Below are 16,970 nucleotides of genomic sequence, written 5' to 3'. Positions count from 1 at the left end.
GTGGCCGGTATATTGGGTCCAGGTCGATGTGTTTGTTGATAGAATCTGTGGATGAGTGCCATGCCTCTAGGAATTCCCTGGCTGTTCTCTGTTTGGCTTGCCCTATAATAGGAGTAAAAAATGAGGTCTGCAGATGCTGGAGACCACAGTTGAAAATGTGTTGCTGGTTAAAGCACAGCAGGTCAGGCAGCTGAATTTCCTATTCCTTGGATGCTGCCTGACCTGCTGTGCTTTAACCAGCAACACATTTTCACCTATAATAGTAGTGTTGTCCCAGTCAAATTCATGTTGTTTGTCATCTGCGTGTGTGGCTACTAAGGATAGCTGGTCGTGTCGTTTCGTGGCTAGTTGGTGTTCATGGATGCGGGTTGTTAGCTGTCTTCCTGTTTGTCCTATGTAGTATTTTGTGCAGTCCTTGCATGGGATTTTGTACACTACATTGGTTTTGCTCATGCTGGGTATCGGGTCCTTTGTCCTGGTGAGTTGTTGTCTGAGTGTGGCTGTTGGTTTGTGTGCTGTTATGAGTCCTAGTGGTCTCTCAGCCACTCTCAGACAACAACTCACCAGGACAAAGGACCCGATACCCAGCATGAGCAAAACCAATGTAGTGTACAAAATCCCATGCAAGGACTGCACAAAATACTACATAGGACAAACAGGAAGACAGCTAATAACCCGCATCCATGAACACCAACTAGCCACAAAACGACACAACCAGCTATCCTTAGTAGCCACACACGCAGATGACAAACAACATGAATTCGACTGGGCCAACACTACTATTATAGGGCAAGCCAAACAGAGAACAGCCAGGGAATTCCTAGAGGCATGGCACTCATCCACAGATTCTATCAACAAACACATCGACCTGGACCCAATATACTGGCCACTGCAGCGGACAGCTGGAACTGACAACCGGAAGCGGCAGAGACAAGCCACTATAAATGCCGGAGGAAACATCACAGAAGTGCTTCACAGGAGGCTCCCATGCACTGAGGATGTCACCTAGAAAGGGGATGAAACGTTTGCAACAAAAACTCCCAGCTCGGCGAACAGACCCACAACAAATTTTAAAAAGTTTAACAGTCTTGGAGTGCTTTTTGGTGGACCAATCTCTTCCCCTTAGGTCACTCTCTGGGAAACCTTAGCTGTCTGTTCCCACCGCTGCAGATACCAGGGAACCTCCCGCACTGCTCACTCTTCCCACATTGGGCCTCAATGCCATTATTGCAGTTGCTCCCGCTGAAGCTGCTACCTTAGATCTCCTCCTGCTGCCTTGGAACGAGTCCAGGAACAACCCATTCGCAGCCCCCGATTGCAGGACCTGCTCACAGACTCTGATCACCTGGCTATGCCCCACTCTCACTGGTAGCTGCCTCAAATGCCGGATTGACAGACCACCACAGGCCTCCACACACTGGGCCAGGAGGACCCCTTGCCAGGTCTGCACTGAGTCTGGGAGAAGAAAGAAGACAAGAAACAGAGAGAAAAACAAGAGACAGAAACGTAAGGAATGGACGCACTCCAGCTGAGCGACTTACTCTGAAACATCTCGACTCCACTATGTAGTATTCAACTTGAAAGAATGCTGATTCATCAGCTTTTTTTTGGGCGGGGGTATTCATATCAAGTGACTTCATGGGATAGAACATAAAACATTGCAGCACAGTAAGGGCCCTTCGGCCCTCAATGTTCTGCTGATCTGACTGACCAATCTGAAGCCTGTCTATCCTAAACTATTCCATTTTCATCGATATGTCTATCCAATGACCATATACGTGCTCTTAAGTTTGGCAAGTCTACTACTGTTGCAGGCAGTGCATTCCACGCCCCCACTGCTCTCTGTGTAAAGAAACTACCTCTGACATCTGTCCTCTATGGATGTAGATTTGCTCAGTAAGCTGGAAGGTTCGTTTTCAGATGTTTCATCACCATACTAGGTAACATCTTCAGTGACCCTCCAAATGAAACACTGGTATTTATATATTTGAGTTTCCTTGGGCTGGTGATGTAATTTCCTGTGGTGACATCATTTCCTAGGATGATGTCATTGCCTGTTCTTTTTCTCAGGGGTGGTAAATGGGATCCAAGTCAATGTGTTTGTTGATATAGAGTCATGCTTCAGGGAATTCTTGTGTATGTCTCTGTTTGGCTTGTCCCAAGATGGATGTGTTGTCCCAATCGAAGTGGTGTCCTTCCTCATCCACAACAGACTCCGTAAATATAACCAGAAAATTTTGCACCAAAAAGCTTTAGTCACTAATGCAACAGACCATGAATGGACAAACACAGTACAAGAAGCCATAGATATTATACAGCGACATACACAGAAAATGAAAAAAACTAGACCTGCAGAAAAATAACTAGACAAACTTACACAAAATAACAACACTGACAACACAGAAGCATGGATAAAAATGAAACTTATCTGACTGACCCTTAACAGGCACTGAAAAAAAGTCTTAGTAAGAGGATTAAATTATAACTTCCTGGATGCAGACAAGAAAGATTTCTTAGCAGCATTAGAAACAATACTGAAAGACAACAAACTCACAAAAGAAACCCAGCAAACTATCAGGCAGGCAGTCACACCAACATTAATCAGGGAAAAGGAAGAAAACACACTCAATAAAAAAGAAAGAAAAGCACTAAAAAGACTAAAAAAACGATAAAAACATTGTTATCCTACCTGCAGACAAAGGATGCTTGACAGTCATCTTAAATCAAAGAGACTACTTTGAGAAAGCAAATGCACAACCTGCAGATACAAACACTTACCAACAAGTGGCAATAGACCCAACCCCACAACTAAAGAACTGAATCAAAGCCCTGCTCAAAAAAACTCTAGAAATGTGGAGAAATAAAGTAAGACCAACTTTCAAAAAATGAAACCAGACAGATCCAACACATCATACTTTTACGGATTAACCAAAATTCACAGACAAGGGACCCCCCCCCCCCCCCACCCCCTCAGACCCATAGTCTCGCTACCTGCAACACAAACTTACAGATTGGCCAAGGACCTACACAAAAGAACTAAAACACTTAGTAGAAGACTCACGCCACTCCATCCAAGAATTCCTGAAGACCAAAGACACCAAAAACAGAAAAGGATGGAGTAATTATCTCCTTTGATGTAACAGCCCTGCTCACATCCAGCAACGTCAACCTGGCCAAGGAACCACTGATTACATTATTAGAAGAACCAAACACACATGCACCAAACACCACCAACATCATCACCAAGGACAGTATCGTCACCAAGGACAGTATCGTCAAGCTAGTGGACCTATGCCTTACCACCCACTTCACCTTTGACAACAAAACCTACAGACAAACCAATGGAACACCCATGGGATCTCTGATATCAGGGTTCTTAGCAGAGGCAGGAATGCAGAGACTTGAAGAAACAACTCTGCCAAACATCCAACCCAAACTTTGGATCCGTTGTGTGGATGACACCTTTGTCATCACTAAACGAAATAAATTAGAGGAAACCTTCAAGACCCTTACTGACATAAAATTCACTAAAGAAGAGGAAAAAAACAACAAACTGCCATTCCTGGATGTCGCAGTAAAATGAACAGCAAGTGGGGAACTTTAAACCAGTGTCTACAGGAAAACAACACATATGGATCAAATATTGAACTACTGAAGTAATCATCCCAACATCCACAAAACGAAGCTGCATCAGAACATTATTTCAATGAGCAACCACACACTGCAGCACAGAGGAACTACACAGAGAAGAAAACCACCTAAACAGTGTACTCAAAAGAATGGGTATCCAATGAACACAGTTCGCCGATTTCTCAGCAACAAACCCCAACAAAACACATCCAGAAACGCTAGCCACTCTCCCCTACATCAAAGGCATCTTGGAAATGACTGTCAGACCACTCAGACCCCTTGGCATCATGGTAGCCCACAAACCCACCAACACACTAAAATAGCAGCTAATGAACTTGAAAGGCCCTATATAGACAACAAGCAAAACTAATGTCATTTACAAAATACTTGCAAGAACTATTACAAACACTACATTGGACCAACAGGCAGAAAACTAGCCACCAGGATACATAAACATCAACCAGCCACAAAATGACATGACCCTCCCTTATTAGTATCCTTACATATGGATGAGGAAGGACACCACTTCGACTAGGACAACACATCTATCCTAGGACAAGCCAAGCAGAGACATGTATGAGAATTCCTAGAAGCATGGCATTCCAACTGGAACTCTATCAACAAACACATCGCTTTGGATCCAATTTACCACCTCCTGAGAAAAAGAACAGGAAATGACATCACCAACTCAAGAAAACTCAAACATATAAACAGAAAGTGGGCTACACCACCTAGTATAGTGATGAAATGCCTGAAACCGAAACTTCCAGCTCAGTAAGCAAACCTACATCCAGAACCTCAACCTGAGCTACAAATCTTCTGAAAATTCGCCATCTGTCCTATATCTATCAACCCTCAATTTAAAGCTATACCCCCTCGCACTAGCCATTACCATCTGATGAAAAAGGCTCTCACTGTCCACCCTATCTAACCCTCTGGTATCTTATATGTCTCAATTAAATCACATCTCAACCTTCTTCTCTCTAACGAAAACAGCCTCATGTCCCTCAGTCTTTTCTCATAAGACCATCTCTCCATACCAGGCAACATCCTAGTAAGTCTTCTCTGAACCCTTTCCAAAGTTTCCACATCATAAAACGGTGACCAGAACTGTACGCAATAATCCAGGTGCGGCTACGCCAGAGCTTTGAACAGCTGCAGGATGACTTCATGGCTCCGAAACGTAATCCTTCACCAATAAAACATTGTATGCCTTCTTAACAACCCTACCAAACTGGAGGCAACTTTCAGGGTTCTATGTACACGGACACAGATATACTACCAAGCTATACTACCAAGAATCTCACCAAAGCCCCAGTAATCTGCATTCTTGTTGCTCCTTCCAAAGTGAATCATCTCACACTTTTCCTCATTAAATTCCATTTGCCACCTCTCAGTCCAGCTCTGTAGCTTATCTCTGTCCCTCTGTAACTGCAACATCCTTCAGCATTAACCACAACTCCACTGACCTTAGTGTCATCTGCAAATTTACTAAGCAATCCTTCTACGCCCTCATCCATATCATTTATAAAAATGACAAACAGCAGTGGCCCCAAAACAGATCCTTGCAGTACACCACTAGTAAGTGAACTCCAGGATGAACATTTTCCAACAACCACTACCCTCTGTCTTCTTTGAGCTAGCCAATTTCTGATCAAAACCGCTACATCACCCTCAATCCCATGCCTCCGTAGTTTATGCAATAGCCTACCTTGGGGAACCTTATCAAGCACCTTACTGAAATCCATGTACACCACATCAATCACTTTACCCTCATCTACCTGTTTGGTCAACTTCTCAAAGAACTCAGCAAGGTTTGTAAGGCATGACCTACCCTTCACAATATAGTATTGACTATCCCTAATCAACTTATTCCTTTCTAGATGATTATAAATCCTATCTCTTATAACCTTTTCCAACACTTTACCCACAACCAAAGTCAGGGTAATAACCAGGGTTGTCTCTACTCCCCTTCTTGAACAAGTGGACAACATTTGCTATCCTCCAGTCTTCTGGCACTATTCCTGTAGACAATGACATTATAAAGATCAAAGCCAAAGGCTCAGCAATCTCCTCCCGGGCTTCTCAGAGAATCCTAGGATAAATCCCATCTAACCTAGGGGACTTATCTATTGTCACACTTACCAGAATTGCTAACACCTCCCTCTTGTGAACCTCAATCCTGTCTAGTCTAGTAGCCTGTATCTCAGTATTCTCCTCAACAACATTGTCTTTTCCCAGGGTGAATACTGAAGAAAAATATTCATCTGGTGCTTCTCCGATCTCCTCAGACTCTACGCACAACTTCCCTTACTATCCTTGATTGGCCGTAATCTTTCTCTGCTCTTTCTTTTATTTCTGATATACCTACACAAAGTTTTAGGATTTTTCATGATCCTATCCGTCAACGACCTCTCATGTCCTCTCCTGGCTCTTCTTAGCACTCTCTTTGGGTCTTTCCTGGCTAACCTGTAACTCTCAAGCACCCAAACTGAGCCTTGTGGAATCAATTTGATAATATCTGGGACTGCTTGCTCCCAACTGTATATCACTGTGCCACAATATCTGATTCTGTCCTGCTTAAACCGATAAGTATCAAGTGTCATATATGATCGATGGAATGAGCATCTCTTACAAGATAGAGTCATCATTACCATCACTATGTTCCCAAAATTTACATCTTGAGGTCATCATTAACTAAAAGCTTAACTGGATTGTAATTATGAGCCAAAGAGTGAGTATTCTGCGTAAATAATTCACCTCCTGAGTCCCAAAGACTTTTCCACCATCTGTAAGGCACATATCAGGAATGTGATTGAATAGGCCTTGTCTTCTTGTACTGTCCCATCCCTGGACTAGGAGACCAGGATTCCAGTCCACCTGCTCTAGAGGGGAGTGTAATAATACCAGTGAACAAGTTGATTGGAAAAATAGGTTAAATTTATAAAATGAGTAGACTTTGCTAGCCTGGTTGACTGCGACTCCAATGACACACTAAAATACTCAATATTAACCAGGACAACATAAAATAATTCCACAGAGGCTGTTATCCCGTCACCGAGTCACCCTTTCTTTCCACATGGAGTCTCCTTGGCACTGATCCAGCTCTCTGCCTGACACTCCTGTGGGGATGTAAATCTACTCCAAATCAGGGAACTCATATTCTATGAGGTCCAACTGGCTGACCTCATTACAATCACCTCATCTCTTCCATCCCCATCTCACCAAGTCCAAGCGCAGCTGTTTTTGTTTGCAGTTGCTCCTGGGGTCACATTCCTCCACTTCTGCCTCTGACATGGCAGCGTGCAAAGCACACTCGATCACCTCTTGCACCCGGAGCATCTCAGATGAAATTCCTCCTCCTCTTCAGGCAGCAAAGGCATCAACATCCTCCATGTCCATTTCAGATTCTGTGATATCTTCAACACTTGATGGACAGGGAGAACCCACGGGCACTGGCACAGTTGGAAAGCTTGTAAGGAGCGGGGCATCCTTTGCTCCTGCACTGTTTGCAAATTTGCAGCTTCTATGTGGTGCATATGCTTGGTTCAGGGCCATCACATCTACCTGAACTTTACACATCACTGGACCTGAACTTGCATCAACCATGCCTCTTATCCATGCAGCGCTATTCTTGAGATTCCTACACCAACTTTCATCCCCTGAAATAAACACTCACTTAGCAGAGTCTTGTGTCCAGCTTTGGCACTCCTGATGCCAATTAACCACCACCAACACCCGCCAAGAACACCACCCCCCGCCCCCTGCCAACATCTGGGAAGATTGATTTAACCTGGTGCAAAGTTGCCTCCCCATTAACAACTCTTCTGGAGCTATCCCTGTCATTTTATGAGGAGTGGTCAAATAATCAAATAGGAACCTGGACAGTTTCGTATCTAGTGAAGCTGTAGGCTGTTTTCTTAAGCTTACCTTCAAATTTTGGACTGCCTTTTCTGTCCTCATATGACAAATACCATTGAACTTTAGGAAATATTCAAATTCCCTGCTGGTAAACAATGCCTCATTATCTGTGATCAACAATTCCAAGAGTTTGTTTCCAGCAGAAGATGGGCACAGGTTTTCTATCATTGTGTTTAACGAATGAACTCTGTGCATTGACCAACCATGTTAAGAGGGCATCTACAGTGCCTAAGAACATTGAGCCCATGAAAGGAGCTGCATAGTTGACGCGTAACCGAGTCCAGGGTTTATCTGGCTCGTTCCACGAATGTAGGGCAGCTGCTGGCGGTAATGTTTGTCCTTGTTGGCACTCTGGGCACTGCCCCAGCAATGCAGCTATGGGTCTGCATCCAATCCTGGTCACCAGATGTAACATTTCTCACTAACATATTCATTTTGGAAACTCCTGGATGACCCTGGTGGAGTTCAGCTGATATCTGGTGGTGACATTTGCTGGGGTCAATCACTCTTGCACCCTATAATAATATGCTGTCCTCTACTGTGATCTGGTCTCTTCAGATTCAAAAAGGTTACAATTCTGGTTGTGATAGCCCTCTGGTTTCCCCCATCACCATTACAGAGGTTTGCAGTTTATCACTTTACAAATTTACATCTGTAGAAAGGTATTTATGGAATTTCTTGACTCCATCTCTGACTGCCAAACCTTTTTACTCTGTCTGGGCTTTTTACACTCTGCATGAGCCAAAGTCTTGGATGCATACACTATTGGGTGTTCCCCTCTATTGGGCCACCTATGAGCTATTTCTACCCCAATGCCCAATGGAAAGGCATCATACATCAGCACCAGATCTCACTTGGGATCACAGTGTGCCAACACCTTTGAGAATGCTAGCTGTTTCTTCACTTCGCTGAAAGCTTTGGCGACATGATCATTTCCAAGGCTGAGCACTCTTTTTACAAGTTGATGCAAAGGTGCAAGAATGGAGACCAGATTATATATAAACTTTCTGTAATATTTCACCAGCCCTAAAATCATAGAATCCCTACAGTGTGGAAACATGCCATTAGGCCCAACAAATCCATACCAACCCTCTGAAGAGTAACCCACCCATACTCATTCCCATACCCTATTACTCTACGTTTACCCAGAACTAATGCACCTAACCTACATATCCCTGAATACAATAGGCAATTTAGCATGGCCAATTCACATAACTTGCGCATCTTAGGGTCGCCCCAAGACAGGAATTGAACCTGGGTTCCTGATGCTGTGAGGTAGCAGTGCTAACCACTGAGCCACCGTGCCACCCTAAGCTCCAATTCAGGTGTGGGAGCCTGGGCAACTTTGATCACCTTCACTTTATCTTCTAACTGGTGTAACCCAGTTGTGTCGACTCTGTAGCACATGCAGGTCTCTTGGGGTGCCTGGTATACATATTATTCCATTCTAAAGCATTTGCTTGCCTGGGAGGAACATCTAAGGAAGATATCCAAGTTATCTCAGCTCCTTACTGGTCTTTCCTGTTATTAGCACATTGTTCAGACCATCAACAGCGACCTGGGGTAGACTTTGCAAATTGTTTTCCATCGTCTGCTGAGAAATTGCACAGACTGATGATATCCCCAATGGCAGTCTCGTATATTCACACAAACCATTATGGCTATTAATTGTAGCAGGCATCTAGGAATCCTCATCTAACCGAAGTACACATGGCTCATGTCAAGCTTCGTGAAGGACAGCATCGCCTGCCAGCTTTGCATGAAGATCTTCTGCGCCAAGGACCAGGTATTTATCCGGCTGTGAAAAATGGCATACCGAGTGTTTAACATCCCCACTAAAGTGAACCAACCCATTGAGCTTCACAATCAGTGCTGCCCATTCTGCAAATGGCATTGGGTTTGATGATTCCCTTGCTTTCTAGCCTTCTAATTTCTGCCCCTAAATTTTGCCCGTAAGGCAAATGGTACTGCGTGGGCCTTGAAGAATTGTGGAATGGCTTTCTGGTCAACATGCTCCTTAGATAGTCCTGAGATCATCCTGAAATAATTCTGGGTATTTAATTAGGATAAGCTAGATGAATCTTTCTCAACCAATTTTGCCCCATCAAGCTTGGAACAGAGGCTTTTACTACAATCAGTGTTGACTGAACTAGCTGCTTCGCATAAGAGTCTGGAACCGAAGTTGCACCCTTAATCTGAAAAGGTTCCTTAGTATAGATTCTCAGTGTAGCCCAGGTCTTTGAACAAATTTAATTGTTGGAGTCCAGAGCGAACTTTGTTAAAGACTGAAACAGCTGCACCAGTGTTGATTTACATTATAATCAGGTGACCATTTAACCAAATGTTTATTTTGATTAGTTCTAACTTGGATGTTGCTGAGCCATTTAACTGTTTCAAACCAGATGTGGGTGAACTTTCCAAGGTGCATACTGTCCAAGATACTAGCCTGAGGTCTCTTACTCAATTTAGGTCTCATGAGGTATTTTTGATGTCTCGACTCCACATACCAGCAGCAATGGCTTCTGAGCAAACTTTTAACTGTTTGATTGAGGCTTGGCTTTACTTTGGGGGTTTGATATGGGCTGACCTACAAACCCACTCTTCAGGATATGTTGAGTGAGGTGATGTAATTGCCTTCACTCAAGTGGTGTTCCCCAAGCTCAGTTGGACTGGCAAGAGTGTCCAATTCTATTTGAATACCCTGCAACTCTCATGCTCCACTTTCTGAATTTTCCAATGATAAAGCCAGTTGTAGAGTATGTTTGAATTCTGCAAGGCCCACACAGTGTTATTTGCCTTATGGGCAAAATTAGGGGTAGAAATTAGAAGGCTGGAAAACAAGGGAATCATCAAACCAGTCCAGTTGCAGAATGGGCAGCACTGATTGTGAAGCTTGATGGGTCGGTTCACTTTCGTGGGGATGTTAAAAACTCGGTAAACCACTCTTCACAGTTGGATAAATACCCAGTCCTTGGCACATAAGATCTTCATGCAAAGTTGGCAGGCGGGTGCTGTCCTTAACGAAGCTTGACATGAGCCATGTTTGCTTTAGATGGTAGGTGCATTTGTATGGTTACATCATTCATTCCACTCTCAACACCTCTGGAATAATTTCACAGTGGCTGGTATCCCAGCACCAAGTCACCTTTTATTTACATGTGCAGAGTTCTTGACACTGATCCAGCTCCCTAAGATGCAGCTGTCAGAGTTAAGAGGATGTCTGACACTTCTTATCTAACAGCCCAGATTCCCTGAAGGGAGTAGAGTAACAGCACCAGTCAAGGAACTCACTCAATTGGCACTCCATTGAGTCCTTACATATTACTACCACCACAGGTACACTATCACTGCAATACTTTGAATTTGGATTGAATTGAATTGAATTTATTGTCACGTGTACCGAGGCACAGTGAAAAGCTTTGTCTTGCGAGCAATACAGGCAAATCACATAGTTAAGTAGCATAGATAAGTAAATAATAGGTAAACAAAAACACAGGTACAGGTGAATGCTAAGAGTTTGTGAGTCCATTCAGTATTCTAACAACAGTAGGGTAGAAACTGTTTTGAAACCGGCTGGTGCATGTGTTCAGGCTTCTGTACTTTCTCCCCGATGGTAGAGGTTGTAGAAAAGCATTGCCAGGGTTGGATGGATCTTTGAGAATGCTGGCAGCCTTTCCTTGACAGCAGGCCTGGTAGATGGATTCTATAAATGGGAGGTTGGCCTTTGTAGTCGTCTGGGTTGAGTTCACCACTCTCTGTAACCATTTCTGATCTTGAATGGTACAGTTGCCATACTAGATAGTGATATATCCAGACAGAATGTTCTCAATGGTGCACCTATAAAAGTTGGCAAGGGTACTCGCCGTCATGCCAAATTTCCTCAACTGCCTGAGGAAGAAGAGACGTTGTTGGACCTTTGTAACCAGTGCGTCTACATGAAGAGTCCAAAAAAGCTTGTTGTTGATGACCACTCCCAGGAGCTTGACACTCTCCACTCGTTCCACCTCTGTGCTGTTAATGTGTAGGGGGGCATGAGTAACATCCTGCCAAAAGCCAAGAATGAGTTCCTTGGTTTTGACAACATTGAGCGCTAGGTTGTTCTCAGTGCACCATTTTTCAGAGTCTTCCACCTCGCATCTGTAGTCTGTTTCATCATCATCTGAGATTCGACCAACTATGGTGGTGACATCAGCAAACTTGTAAATGGCATTAGTCTGGTATTTGGTGATGCAGTTATGGGTATACAGCGAGTACAGTAGGGGGCTGTGTACGCACCCCTGGGGGGCCCCCAGTGTGAGAAGATAGGCAAGAGATGGCTGAGCCCCTGGAGCAGACTTTTTAAAAAATCATTTACAGCCATAGGTGAGGTGACCAAAGAATGGAGATGGCTGATGTTGTGTCTTTAAGAAAGACTACAAGGAGAAGCCTGGGAATCATAGATTGATGAGTCTGACATTAGTCATTGGTAGGTTTTTGAAGGGGATTCTGAGAGAGAGGATCTACATGCATTTAGAGAAGCACGCACTGATTAGAGATAGTCATTATGGCTTTGTGCAAAGGAAATCATGTCTCACAAACTTGAGTGAGATTTTTGAAGATGTGACTGAGAAGATAGAGGAGGACAGAGCAGTAGGAGTTGTCTCAGTGGACTTTAGTGAGGCCTTTGACTACGTACCGCATGGTACACTGATTTATAAAATTAGACTACTTGGAACCAGAGGACAGCTTGTCAATTGGATACAAAATTGGCTTGGTGTTAGGAGACAGAGGATGGTGGTGGCGAGTTGTTTTTTGGACTGGAGGCCTGTAACAGCAGTGTTCCCGAGGGATCAGTGCTGGATCCACTGTTGTTTGTCATTTACCTAAGCAATTTTGATGAGAGTAGAGGAAGCACGGTTAATAAGTTTGCAAATAACACCAACATCGATTGTATAGTGGACAGTGAAGAGATTTATCTAAGTGTACTTGATCATCTGGGCACTGAGCTGAGGAGTAGCAGATGGAATTTAATTTAGGTAAATGTGAAGCATTGCATCTGGGTAAGACAAACAAGGCCAGGATTTATACAGTTAATGGTAGGGCCCTGGGAGTGTTGTTGAACACAGACACCTCTGAGTTCAGGTACATAGTTCCTTGAAAGTTGTTTCACAGGTTAACAGTAAAAGGGGTGTTTGGCACATTTGCCTTCATCGCTCAGACCATTGAGTACAGAGGTTGGGATGTCATGTTGCAGATCTACAGGATGTTGGTGAGGCCACATTTGGAGTATTGTGTACAGTTCTGGTCACCCTACTATAGGAAGGATATTATTAAACCATAAAGGGTGCAGAAAAGATTTCCAAGGATGACACTGAGACTCGAGGGTTTGCATTATAAGGAGAAGCTGAATACAGTGGGACTCCTTTCCCTGGAACATAAGGGGTGAAGGGATGAATGTATAGAAATTATGAGGGACATAGATAGGGTGAATAGCAAAGGTGTGGGAATTCAAAACAAGATGGCTTAATTTTAAGGTGATGGGAGAAAAATTTAAGGGGATTTGAGGAACAACTTTTTTCCACAGAGAGGGTGTTTCGTATGTGGATTGAACTGCCAGAGGAAGTGGTAGATGCAGTTGCAACATTTAAGTGACACTTGAATAGGCACACGAATGGGAAATGTTTAGAGGGACATGGCCAAACACAAGCAATGGGCATAGTTTAGTTTGGGGGACCTAGTCAGCATGGATGAGTTGGATCAACTCTACGACTCTATACCCCAGAAGCAAAAGCTGGGCCTTGATCATTTTCGGGTACTAACATTTTGTCAGGAATTTAATTCCACCCTTTTTGAGCTAACAAAAAAAAATGTTCAATGACATTAAAAACCTAAGTTTGTTTTCATTTTCACCAGAAAAAAAAGGGGAAGAGCTCTGACAAAACCATGGAATATTTTTTTATCATGAATAAAACAAGCATACAGAATCAGAGTCATACAGCACAGAAACAGACCCTATGGTCCAACTCGCCTACCAGATATCCTAAGTTAATCTAGTCCCATTTGCTAGCACTTGGTCCATATCCCTCTAAACCCTTCCTATTCATATACCCAGCCAGATGCCTTTTAAATGTTGTGATTGTATCAGTCTCCACCACTGCCACTGGGAGCTCATTCCATACATGCACCACCCTCTGCATGAAAACATTGCCCCTTAAGTCTTCCCTCTCTCACCCTATGCCCTCTAGTTCTGGACTCCCCCAGCCCAGGGAAAAGACCTTGTCTATTTACCCTCTCCATGCTCCTCATGATTTTATAAACCTCTATAAGGTCACCCCTCAGCCTCTGACGCTTCAGGGAAAACAGCCCCAACCTATTCAGGCTCTCCCTACAGCTCAAACTCTCCAATCCTGGAAAAGTACTTGTAAATCTTTTTTTTAATCCTTTCAAGTTTCACAACATTCTTCCTATAGGAGGGAGACCAGAATTGCACACAATATTCCAAAAGTGGCCTAACAATGTCCTGTACAGCCACAACACAATCTCCCAACTCCTAAACCCATTGCTCTGACCAAGAAAGGAAAGCATACCAAAAGCCTTCTTTACTTTCCTATCTACCTGAGAATCCACTTCCAAAGAACTATGAACCTGCACTCCAAGGTCTCTTTGTTCAGCAACACTCCCCTGGACTGTACCATTAAGTGTATAAGTCCTGCCCTAAATTGCCTTTACTAAATGCAGAACCGTACATTTATCATTGGCTCATCTGATCAAGATCTGTTGTACTCTGAGGTAACCTTCTTCGCTGTTCACAACACCTCTAATTTTGGTCAACTGCAATCTTACTAATCATACCTCCTATGTTCATATCCAAATCATTTATATAAGCGACAAAAAGCAGTGGATCCAGCACCGATCCTTGTGGCACTCCACTGGTCACAGGCCTCCAGTCTGAAAAGCAACCCTCCACCACCACCCTCTGTCTTCTACCTTTTAGCCAGCTCTATATCCAAATGGCTAGTTCTCCCTGTATTCCGTGTGATCTAACCTTGCTCACCAGTCTACCATGAGTGACCTTGTTGAATGCTTTACTGAAGTCCATATAAATCATATCCACCCTCATCAATCCTCTTCATTACTTCTTCAATAAACTCAATGAAGTTCGTGAGACATGATTTCTCACACACAAAGCCATGTCGATATCCCTAATCGTTCCTTGCCTGTCCAAATACATGTAAATCCTGTTCCTGAGGATTCCCTCCAACAACTTGCCCACCACCGATGTCAAGTTCACCAGTCTATGGTTTCCTGGCTTTTCCTTACCACCTTTCTTAAATAGTGGCACCATGTTAGCCAATCTCCAGTCTTCCAACACCTCACCTATAAAGAGAATTTAATTAAGCTGGGGACCTTTCTTCATTTTTATCATAATCTAACGCCCCTACTTTTAAGAAAATATATTAAAATTTTAAAATTAAAGAAAATACTCTGCAGATACAACTACAAACATTTAAAAGGCAGCTGGATGCATACATGAAGAGGAAGGGTTTAGAGGGATATGGGCCAAATGCAGGCAAATGGGACTGTCAGTTTAGGATATCTGGTGGTAGCGGATGAGTTAGATGAAGGGTCTGTTATATTGTCTATAGTACAATCCCAATAAGGTGCTCATCCCTTTCTTATTTCTCGGTTCCACCCAAATAACTTCCCTGGACATGTTCCCAATAATATCCTCCCTAAGTACAGTCATAATGTTATCCCTTATCAAAAACTCCAGTCCCCCTCCTCTCTTGCACCCCCCACTCCCCCCTTTCCATCCTTCCTACAGCATTTGTATCTTGGAACATTAAGCTGCCAGTCCCACCCATCCCTGAACTATGTCACTGGAATCGCTATAATAGCCTCATCTTATGTTCCTGACCATGCCCCGAGTCCATCTGCCTTCCCTGTTTGCCCTCTTGCATTGAGATAAATGCAGTTTAATTTATCAGTCCTACAACATTCTCTACTTTGTTCTTTCCTGCCCTGACTGTTTGATTTGCTCCTTTTCCCAGCTCCTTTTCTCAGGTTGGTCTCTTTCCTCACTGTCTCTCTATGTCCCACCTCTCCCCCCCACCAACTTACTTGTTTAAATCCTACCAAGCAGCTCGAGCAAAATCTCCCGCCAGTGCAGTATTCCCCGTCCAATTCAAATGCAATCCATCCTTCTTGTACAGGTCACTTCTACCCAGAAGATATTCAAATGATCCAAAAATGTGAACCCTTCTCCACTGTACCAGCTCCTCAGCCACACGTTTATCTGCTCTATCCTCCAATTCCTACCCTCACTAGCTCGTAGCACCGGGAGTAATCCAGACATTACTACCCTCGAGGACATCCTTTTTAAATTCCTGCCTAACTTCCTATATTCTCCCTTCAGAATCTAATCCTTTTTCCTTCCTATGTCATTAGTTTCAATGTATACAATGACCTGCTGCTGGTCCCACGCCCCTTTGAGAATATTCTGCACCCTCTCTGAGATATCTTTGATGACAGTACCAGGGAGATAACACACCATTCTGATTTCTCTGCCTCAGACAAGTCTGTCTGTGCCTTTGACTAGAGAGAGTTCCCTTTCATAATCAATCACTTAGAACCTGATGTACCCCTAATTACATGAGAGCCAGTCTTGGCACTAGAAATTTGGCTGTTACATTTACAGTGATTAGGATAACTTTGTTATAGATCTTATTTTTTTTTCTAAATTTCTTTATTTAAATTTGGACAGTTTGTGACAAATTTACCCTTTATTGCTGATTGAGGTTGTGGTTTCTGTTTTTGACCTTACACCTAGTGCTTGTCAACTTAAAACTATGCCACAGCAGAGAAAGGAAGCAGAACAGTAGCAACTGACGTACAGATCATTCTCTCAATCAAATGGCTTTATTAACATAATTACAACGTACAAAAACTCAAAACTAATGAAAAAATGGTCTAACCGATGTGATTACAGTTAGCAACAGATATTGTACAATCTATAGAGGATGTGTAAAGAATAATATTGCATCAGCATTATATTTGGGTAAAGCATCAAAAAAACCTACCTGATTAATACATACACTTCCAACTGTAGAGCTGTGGCTAAGATCAATTTCTGTGCAGTCTTTTACTTGCTGTAAGCCAGAAAGACTATCCTCATTCACAAACTGTTTCTGATTTCTCTGAGGTAAAATGCAGCATCAACGACATGTGACTGGTCACAAGGGAAGCAAACTCCAGGAAAGGGCGGAACTCATAACCACTAGAGAGTGGAATGAATCTTTTTCAGTTCTGCATAATATTTGCTTATGCAACTAAATACAGATGTAGGGTAGGGTGGAAGGTAAGTAGATGAGTGTTTAGGGCAGTTTCAGGATGTGAAGGTAGGTCAGCTTAGGGTGGGATTGCCAGGTCGGGAAGCACTG

The 16,970-nt window shown here is 43.2% G+C and overlaps 1 protein-coding gene across 1 annotated transcript in view; it reads right to left on the bottom strand.

Annotated features, from left to right (window-relative positions):
- LOC132816126 (patched domain-containing protein 3-like) overlaps nucleotides 1-16,723 on the bottom strand; it is a 47,342-nt gene extending 30,619 nt beyond the window's left edge. Inside the window, exon 1 of the mRNA XM_060825588.1 lies at nucleotides 16,611-16,723. The gene's annotated coding sequence lies outside the window, so the exon portion shown is untranslated. The remainder of the gene's footprint in view (nucleotides 1-16,610) is intronic.
- Between the last annotated feature and the right edge of the window lie 247 nt (nucleotides 16,724-16,970).

The sequence above is a fragment of the Hemiscyllium ocellatum genome, chromosome 5 (assembly GCF_020745735.1).
Source record: "Hemiscyllium ocellatum isolate sHemOce1 chromosome 5, sHemOce1.pat.X.cur, whole genome shotgun sequence".
Classification (NCBI taxonomy): Eukaryota; Metazoa; Chordata; class Chondrichthyes; order Orectolobiformes; family Hemiscylliidae; genus Hemiscyllium; species Hemiscyllium ocellatum.
Note: the sequence above shows the minus strand (reverse complement) of the source record. Positions and strands in the feature narration are given on the sequence as shown.